This window comes from Drosophila navojoa, unplaced genomic scaffold, assembly GCF_054131105.1.
Source record: "Drosophila navojoa isolate 15081-1374.11 unplaced genomic scaffold, UAZ_NAV_1.0 NAV_Backbone_110, whole genome shotgun sequence".
Lineage (NCBI taxonomy): Eukaryota > Metazoa > Arthropoda > Insecta > Diptera > Drosophilidae > Drosophila > Drosophila navojoa.
The window spans coordinates 3,713-13,401 of record NW_028301756.1 but is presented as its reverse complement, the minus strand read 5'-3'; the positions used below and the strand labels follow the sequence as shown (position 1 = coordinate 13,401).

Genomic DNA, 9,689 nt, shown 5'->3' with positions numbered 1-9,689 from the left:
TGAAATTCTATTGAGAAAGGTAGTGTGTCATATCACCCAACTCATCGTCTGTTTTGTTTTTTATGTTTAAGTGCTCTAGTGGTTTGTGGTCTGTGTAAACAATGAATTCGATTCCAATCAGCAAATGTTGCCAGAATTTTAAGCATTCTTTAATAGCCAAGCATTCTAAAAAATTTTTTTTTTTTTGATTTCAACTTTATCTTCTAACGAACATCTGTAAGGTCTTTTGTAACAGTATTTTTCTACCTGTAGGTCTATAAACGCTTCGTAGTTCCTTACTTTGCCGACATCGTACTTATCTTTGGCAAAAATATGTTTATAATTATTTAACAAGGAATTTATTTTACTTCTTTGGTCACTATTTAAATGATTAATATTAATATTGAAATATTCATTGAAATTTACTTGAATTTTAGCAAATGCATTTTCAATCTTATTTTCTTTTTTATTTTGACTCTTGTTATTATTATTATTTTTAGTTATTTTGATATCTTTCAACTTATTTTTATTATCTACATTCGATTTTTCTTCTTTAAGTAAATAGATGTCGTGGGTCAATCCAAATCTTTTTATAGTGTCTAATCCCAGGATCATATCATAATTGAAATCAATATTGTTGTATACAAACGCATTGATTCTATCTTCCATACCGAGTATTTTTGCATTTAATGCTATCAAGCCATCAGTCTTACCCCTGCCACTAATTGTTTTTATTGTACTTTTATGGTTATCTTTTGACAAATGTTTAATCTTCACTAAACTAGAGTTTATAAGTGTGACATTTGAGCCAGGATCACAAATACCCCTGCATTCAGTTTTCCCATTTAGTACTACTTCAACTTCAATTAGTGGGGGAATATTTAGTTTTTTGGATCTTCAGTAGTGTCAATTTCCAATACTGAGTTTATTCTTTAATTTAATTCAGTGCTTTTGTTTTCTCTGATGTTGAACCAACACAAATCTACAGGGTGATATCTATTCTTATTCCCTCTGCTTTCACAAATCTTACAAGGTTGTTTAAACTTGGGTTTCACTTCTGTCTTAAATGTTTTAGATTTATTTTCATTTGCTTTGACATATTTTGTTTCGAGAATGTCCTCAAATTTTCTCAGTTCACTAAATAAAGCAACTGGAACGGTGACATCTTGTCTGTCAATTTTGTTTCTTATAAATTTTGGAAGTCCGTGGACGACGATTAGATTTACTAAAGTTATATTATTCATATTTTTATCGGTTTTAAGTAATAAACGTTCTTTTCTTAATCATAATCCAGAAGTGAGCCAGAGATATATTTGTAATTCATCGCATAGGTGACAGAAGTCCAACCTCTATCTGCAAAAGTATGTAAGCAATTTTCTTTCCATGTTGCCCACTCAGAGCTTATTGTATGTTTAATTAACATAGAGTTAAACCACTCCTCCGCTGCCTCATCTAAGAATAGTCTTAAAGCTTCAATTTTTTCTACATCTTTGATAATACCTAACCTATTACACTCACTTTCATATGTCTGTAACCATTGGTTTGGTTTCATTTTTGTACCTTCAAATCTATCAAGCACAAATTTGTCACATACTCTATTCAAATTTGTGCTTTTACAATCTTTCATAGATTCACTTTCTCTTTCACATAATTTTTCAAGAAGCTTTAATAAAGTTGTATCTGTTTGCTTTGCTTTGTTCCATGCCAGAAATATCTTGTAGCAGATAGTTATTGATTACCATATTACCACTTCCATCTCTGTATAGCTGTAAAATCTCGTCACTTAGTTTCATCCACACATTCCTGAATTGTCCCCGTTTTTGCAATGATTTTGCAACGTTCCGGAATTCAGGTAGCTTCATAAGTTCAGGGTGAGCTTTGCATGATTGGTAATTTTGTGGAATGCTGTATTTCTTCCCATCTTCGCCTGTTTTAGATTTTATTAGAATAATGTTTGATTTTTTATCTTCGTCAGCAGCCAATTCAAATCCAAATTGTAGCTTTGTCATAGTGTGCTTTTTTGTTTGTATTATTCTCCCATAAACGTACTAGTTGTTGATTTATAATACGTTGGTACTCTTTTGGAGCAACGACACAATTTGATTCATCTAAAATAAGCGTTTTTTTTATTACAACGAAAAGATAATAGCACATGGTTACTAACCTAAAATAAGCGAATCAACAATTAAATGTTTATGCTCCTATGCATTCCATTGAAACTTCAATTATTAATTACTATAATTATTTTCTTAGCTTAAGATTAATTTAATTATTTTTAATGTAGTTCAATATTGATTAATTTATTATTAAGCTTATTAACTTCACTTTGTATCACAAGTCTCTCTTTTTCATCTTATTATTTATCAGCTGATCTCTCCGATAATTTATTTGTGTTCATCGATATGTGGCCCACATATGCATGTAAAACTCACAAACATATGATTAGAGAAATGTAAATGTACACAAAGCTTACATATATATATATATAAAACAACTAGTATATGTCAATAATTAATACTTAAAATTTAATATTAAGAAAAATTATAAAATGTAAAATTGTACTCGCTCAGTGACAATTGTGTTTCTCGGTATAGCGCATGGCCCCTAAAGCCATGCAAATATTAGCCAGGAAGACTACTGCGTTGGTCGATTGATGAAAAACCGTATGAAAAACTAACGAAAAAAAAAAACAAGTAAGAAAACTCTAGTCGAGAGTGCTCGACTAGATACTACCCTGAACCAAATAAATAAAAAATGAATAAAATAATACCGTTAAATACTTAAATTTTAATATATTTAATAAATAATAATATATGTTTGTATATATTTATTAAATAAAATAAATTAATTAATGAAAAATAACTAATTTACATAATTTACACTAAAGCTATACTAAATTTCCATATCCTGAATACTTACTGAAATACCACTGTGGTAACTATAAACTGTTTCAAAAGTCCTAGCGCTAATATGTTCATGAGATAGATTTGAAAACGCCCAATCAATGTGCCATTCACAATTGGTTGTAGGCGTTTTCAATAAGCTTCTAAAGCTTCTGCTAAATAAATCATCATATAAAGTCCTAGCCGATTCAAATTTGCACAAACACAAATTAAAATCTCCTAAAATTATACAGTTTTCTGTCAAAAAAGGATATTGCAGAAATAGAACCTGAAATTAATTAAACGGACTGGGTACTTTTATAAACAATTACGAAGGTTAACGATTTGTACCTAAATACGGCATACTCAAAGACGGATGACCCAGCTCAAGCAGCTTGATAGATTATCTAAAATAGTATCCTTAGCATAAATGATGATTTCCTTTTTAGGTCGTATTGCGTTAGCCACTACCTCGCAATCGAGACGGACAACAATACTAAAACCTGGAATATTGACACTTTCGTTTGCGTACGTAGACGTTTCAACGAAACATAGAACGGACGACTTGAGCATTAATCTATCAGATCGAATGTCTTCAATATGACAATTAATGCTCTGCGTATTATGGAAAAAAATATCTAAGGCAGAACTGTTAACTAAATGATCATAATGTGATCGAAGAAGTAATTCAGTGCGCAATCGGACAATTTGGTTTTGGACCTTATCATCATTTTTCGGAGGCTTGGGAGGAACAAAATCTCCTATAATAAACAACCCCGAAGAAGTTGTTGCCCTACTACAAGCTAAGTATATTGCAGCACGCTGCATTCGAGATCAAAGGTGGACCACCACTTTGCTATACGTAGCTCCCTGGCTTTTGTGAATAGTATACCTTCTACAGGTACAACTGGAAACTGCCTACGGTCAATAGAAACTTGCTCATTTTTCCTATACTGGAAGTTGCGGACTATTTTCTGAATTGGGGTCCATGAAGATTCAGTACGATGTGTATACTTTGAGCGAGCAAGAACTCCTACACTATCCTCTGGAAATTTCATCCATAAAACATTTGGAGCATTGAATGCATCGAAATCTATTTGCATCAAAATTCCTGCTGCCCCATTAACTAACCCATCCTGAGTATCTACGTTGACCATAATCATATATTTGGCAGTTGTTTTTAAAAGGAGGGTTTTACACAGACCCTGTGTTTCGGACGACCTAAAGCTACCCACGACTTCTAAAATTCTTTCCCTATTGAATTGCATCATCGGGAACATCCGATGGCTGACAAATGCGGGATCTGATAAGGCAAATATCCTCGGGTGTCATATTTCCCATTGCCATATTATTTAAAACAGAAGCAAAAGTCAGATCTTCCCGTTGTCGCATTATTTCTGTGAGCTTAAAATACTTAAATCCCAGAGCGAAGAAGCGTATATTGCACTGTAGGGATCATGGGAGTTGGATTCGAAAATCCAACGCTTGCCTACTGGTGGCAACTGTCGTAGATCCCCAAATACTATGACGGATATACCACCAAATGGAGAAGTATTTTTAAAAATATGTTTTAGACAGGAGTCTAGCTGTGAAAACATTTTTGAGCCTACCATAGATATTTCATCTATTATAATTAGCTTAAGGTCTATTAACCTTGAATGTAAGCTATTGACTAAGTCATGACTTAAAGATTTAAAATCAGAACCAGATTGGTTAACTAACTGGTACAGAAAACATGGAATGTAGTGTCGAACCACTAATTCCGAAAGCAGCTTTACCTGTGGGGGTACAGAGTAAAATTTTTGCTGAATCATTATGCCCAGGTCTACTATTAAACATATGAGATAATGCTTGAAAATTGGAGGTGATTAGTCGGCTCTTTCCGACACCAGCACCACCTCCAACGAATTCGTAAAATGTTAACTTACTTTTCACATTGTGTAGTACATGTGTAAAGTCTTCTGCTTTAAATTTAAAGATCTGACCAGATCTTGGATTATATCGGACAAAAACAATGGAGCAAGCTTAATTAGACGGACATTGTTATTTAAATCCGGATTCTCATCCTTGCCATTGATGTTTAAGACATTCAATCTAGGATTTATTTCTGGCAAACCTAACATCTACATCATCTACGACCTTGCCATTTTCCATATTGCCCTCATTCTCTTCCTGCTTTGCGTCGTTAAGAGCATTCTGAAGCTCACTATCATCTAAACTATTATAGTTCCTACGGTTTCTTTCGACTAACTCCTGATTATTACTACAAAACGATTCGCAGTATCTTCTCACTAGTTCTACCTCCTCGTCTCTCCATGGGACATATAATTCCCTAAAATATTGGCTTCTCTCAGTATTAATATTAAATCTTCTATACATAATAATGCTGCGAGAGCGTCTTTTTCTAATAAAACCACTACCATTGCGAAGTGCAAAAACTATTGAATCGGATGTTGATGTTTCTGGGTCATCTTGCTCTACTGAATCTTGGCGGGCTCCACCCTGATGTTTGCTAAAACTATAAAAAGCAGCAAAATCAGCCAGACATAAAGTACATAAAGCGTCTGGGCGCTGAACATAATGCTCTAAGAGCCATCGGGTAAATTTTCTAATTGTTGTCTAGACTTAAGCATTCTAACCCGATGCTCTGACAATGAAGTATTAATATATACTGATGAATACAAACATTTTGTAATCAACAGATTTTGGATACCACGCCCCCTTCGCCCCCAATTTGTATGTATTTCAAGTACTAGAGACTTGTGCTACGGAATGTACACACATTTTGACCATATAATTACGCCCTGAAAATTTCATTAAGATCGTATATTTACAAAAAAAGTTATTCATCAAGAAAATTCTCATTTTATTGCCCACACTGCAGCGCAGCACAAGCGCTGCTTACTGCGCAGTTTGCAGAGCGCGGGCACGTGAGGGTGGATGCATGTGTATGTATGTGTGCGTGCATAAAAGAAGTGCAGAATGATAAGAATATCAGCTTGAAGGGTTCAGGGTATCTCCTACTCGAGCAGTCTCGACTAGAGTCTTCTTACTTGTTCTTATTTCCATTCTGCTTGTAATAGATATCATTTTCGATAATAATATGTTTCTTGTCTTTTAAATCTGCGTTTTGTTTTTGATCATTTTTATATCATTTATGCTTATAATATTTACCGTTTGTAAGTTATCATCATTATTTTCATCGCATTCGTAGACAGGATTTCTACTGAGGCAGTCAGCTTTCTTATTATCCTTTCCGGGATTATATATTATTTTGAAATTCTATTGAGAAAGGTAGTGTGTCATATCACCCAACTCATCGTCTGTTTTGTTTTTTATGTTTAAGTGCTCTAGTGGTTTGTGGTCTGTGTAAACAATGAATTCGATTCCAATCAGCAAATGTTGCCAGAATTTTAAGCATTCTTTAATAGCCAAGCATTCTAAAAAAATTTTTTTTTTTTGATTTCAACTTTATCTTCTAACGAACATCTGTAAGGTCTTTTGTAACAGTATTTTTCTACCTGTAGGTCTATAAACGCTTCGTAGTTCCTTACTTTGCCGACATCGTACTTATCTTTGGCAAAAATATGTTTATAATTATTTAACAAGGAATTTATTTTACTTCTTTAGTCACTATTTAAATGATTAATATTAATATTGAAATATTCATTGAAATTTACTTGAATTTTAGCAAATGAATTTTCAATCTTATTTTCTTTTTTATTTTGACTCTTGTTATTATTATTATTTTTAGTTATTTTGATATCTTTCAACTTATTTTTATTATCTACATTCGATTTTTCTTCTTTAAGTAAATAGATGTCGTGGGTCAATCCAAATCTTTTTATAGTGTCTAATCCCAGGATCATATCATAATTGAAATCAATATTGTTGTATACAAACGCATTGATTCTATCTTCCATACCGAGTATTTTTGCATTTAATGCTATCAAGCCATCAGTCTTACCCCTGCCACTAATTGTTTTTATTGTACTTTTATGGTTATCTTTTGACAAAGGTTTAATCTTCACTAAACTAGAGTTTATAAGTGTGACATTTGAGCCAGGATCAGAAATACCCCTGCATTCAGTTTTCCCATTTAGTACTACTTCAACTTCAATTAGTGGGGGAATATTTAGTTTTTTGGATCTTCAGTAGTGTCAATTTCCAATACTGAGTTTATTCTTTAATTTAATTCAGTGCTTTTGTTTTCTCTGATGTTGAACCAACACAAATCTACAGGGTGATATCTATTCTTATTCCCTCTGCTTTCACAAATCTTACAAGGTTGTTTAAACTTGGGTTTCACTTCTGTCTTAAATGTTTTAGATTTATTTTCATTTGCTTTGACATATTTTGTTTCGAGAAGGTCCTCAAATTTTCTCAGTTCACTAAATAAAGCAACTGGAACGGTGACATCTTGTCTGTCAATTTTGTTTCTTATAAATTTTGGAAGTCCGTGCTCTAAGATCCCTAATAAAAATATATCTGTTGAGCCATCGGGTAAATTTTCTAGTTGTTGTCTAGACTTAAGCATTCTAACCCGATGCTCTGACAATGAAGTATTAATATATACTTCAGCGTTACTGCTTTCGGACAAGTGCATATCTAAACAGCAGTAAACGGCTTCTTGGGCACTTATTTCAGTACCCGAAATGAATTTGTGGCCTATGTGTTGAAACTTTTGCTTGATTGTTACATTGCACTATGGGTAAAAAGTCGATTTTTTTGGCATTAATTGTAAATGAAGAGCTAGGAACTTGAAATTTTAGGAATATATTATTAATATTAAAAAAGAAATTCGGATTTTTTTTTTTTACAATTGGGCGTGGCATTCAAATTTTCCGCCCCTTTTACATATTATATTAAATTAAAAATCATTACCTGTGGGCTCAAATTATTTTTAATAACTTTTTTGTACACTTTTAGCAACTTTAAATTATATTTTTATTATATTTCATCCAACTGCAAGCAAATATTAATATTTGAAGACTCTTAGGGATATATAAAATATATGCGATATAATTTTAAACTGAATGGTCTTCATTTTCTTCATCTAATTCAAAATTTAACTCTAAATTTCTATCATCTATGTTTTGATCTTCATTTTCCTCATCCTCATCCTCATTTTCGTCTTCATTTTCTTCATCAACTAAGGTTGGCTCCATTAAGCCTTCAAATGTTGCTGGTAATTGAAAATTGGGATCTTCCAAAAGTTCAATAACTTCTTTTGGGAATTTTTTTTTCTTGTTTTTCTTTTCGCGTTCTTTTAAACTGAGTGAAGAGAGAAGTGGATCAGATGAGTCTAAAGCCCTATTAAATATATCAGTTAAATTCTCTAATCGGCTACATTTCCTGGCGTGAGATTTCCTATCATTTCTATACAGCTTATTCCGGGATTCAGACGCGTTTTCTCCTAATATGGCAACAGGAATTATGCAAGTACCCATAATTTGGTATCCATGCACCAAAATTTTGTGAACATCATTGATATTTCCACTTCCATTAGGCCTGGGTTTATCCACATGAAGACCCATTTCATCCCACAGCCTCCGCTTAATTTCTTGTTTACGCAATGATACCTTTTGTTTGTCGACATCCTTAACACGCCATTTTTTAATTTCGATTCTGTACGATATTTTCAATACAAACTCAAGGAATCGAATCCAAGCATGCAGAGGGCTAATTCCATATTGCAAATTTGTAGAAGAAGTTTTAAAAATTTCCGAAGTACTTTCCAAAGTACCTTCACAATCAATTATCACCCTGCCTTCAAGCCACCTAGCATGATGCATTTTAAACCTTTCCAAATTCCGGTTGCACTTTGGCAGATGCTTCTTTATATACTCTACAAATTGCTTTACTCTTTTATCAATTAGATTATTAATATTTTCGCTAATATTATTGTTAATTTTTTCAATAATAAAGTTTTTTACCGCGTCTTCTCGGCGGTTGTTGTTGGTCCATACCTCCACAAGCTCTGCACGACAAAACTCGTTTTTAACTGCAACAACTAATTTTTTTCCAAAAGGAACAAAAAGGAGCAAACGAGGTTAATAGATTCCGAACCTGGACATAATACACAACAACTGTTATATCAAACCTCTGTGAAGTGGTGTGCTGCACAAAAGTAATACTCCACGGAACACAAGTACATTTGTTAATTTTTAGCTAAAAATACACACAGACAACACACTGGACAACTGGACAATAACACAATTACAATAAAAAGTAATAGCAATAACTTATTGTACATACCATTAGGTACGTTTTCCATTATACACTTTTTTTTGTTTATGTTTACACAAAAGCTCCACTTTAATTGCAAGTTGAACAAAATTTCCCGCGCTTTTTATATATCAAACGCAACTATGCAACAGCTGACTTTGAGTATGTGTAAAATATTAATGGTAGTCGCTAAATTTTTAAACAAATACTTTTTAATCTAGTTGAAGTATATATATTCAATAAATAAAAGAAAATTTTAAATTGTGAACAAAATTTTTTTTGAATAAATGCCAAAAAAATCGACTTTTTACCCATAGTGCATTGCCCCTACTAATCTCACTAATTGCTTTACGCATTAATTTTGAAATTCCTCTTAGGGACTTGTTAATATAATTAACGACGTAACTGCAGCAAGCATAGGGATCTCATCAGATGAGTCAAGCTTGGGGGCATCTTTCAGCCAAAACATTCCGTGGATATGGGAGGAGCTTCTCTGTTGGAACTCAACTCGCCAATAAAACTTAAAAACATAATGTCGACCAAAAACCCCATTTTCCTTCTTCATTAGTTTTAAAACCTGCCTATAGCGAAAATCAAAAT

At 32.9% G+C, this 9,689-nt stretch overlaps 1 long non-coding RNA gene across 1 annotated transcript; it reads right to left on the bottom strand.

Annotated features, from left to right (window-relative positions):
- Positions 1-838: 838 nt before the first annotated feature.
- Positions 839-2,451, bottom strand: LOC149090468 (uncharacterized). The gene is made up of 2 exons (XR_016197609.1): positions 2,144-2,451; positions 839-2,087 (listed from the first exon to the last, which is right to left on the bottom strand). It is a non-coding gene; the product is annotated as an uncharacterized LOC149090468 (long non-coding RNA).
- Positions 2,452-9,689: the final 7,238 nt, after the last annotated feature.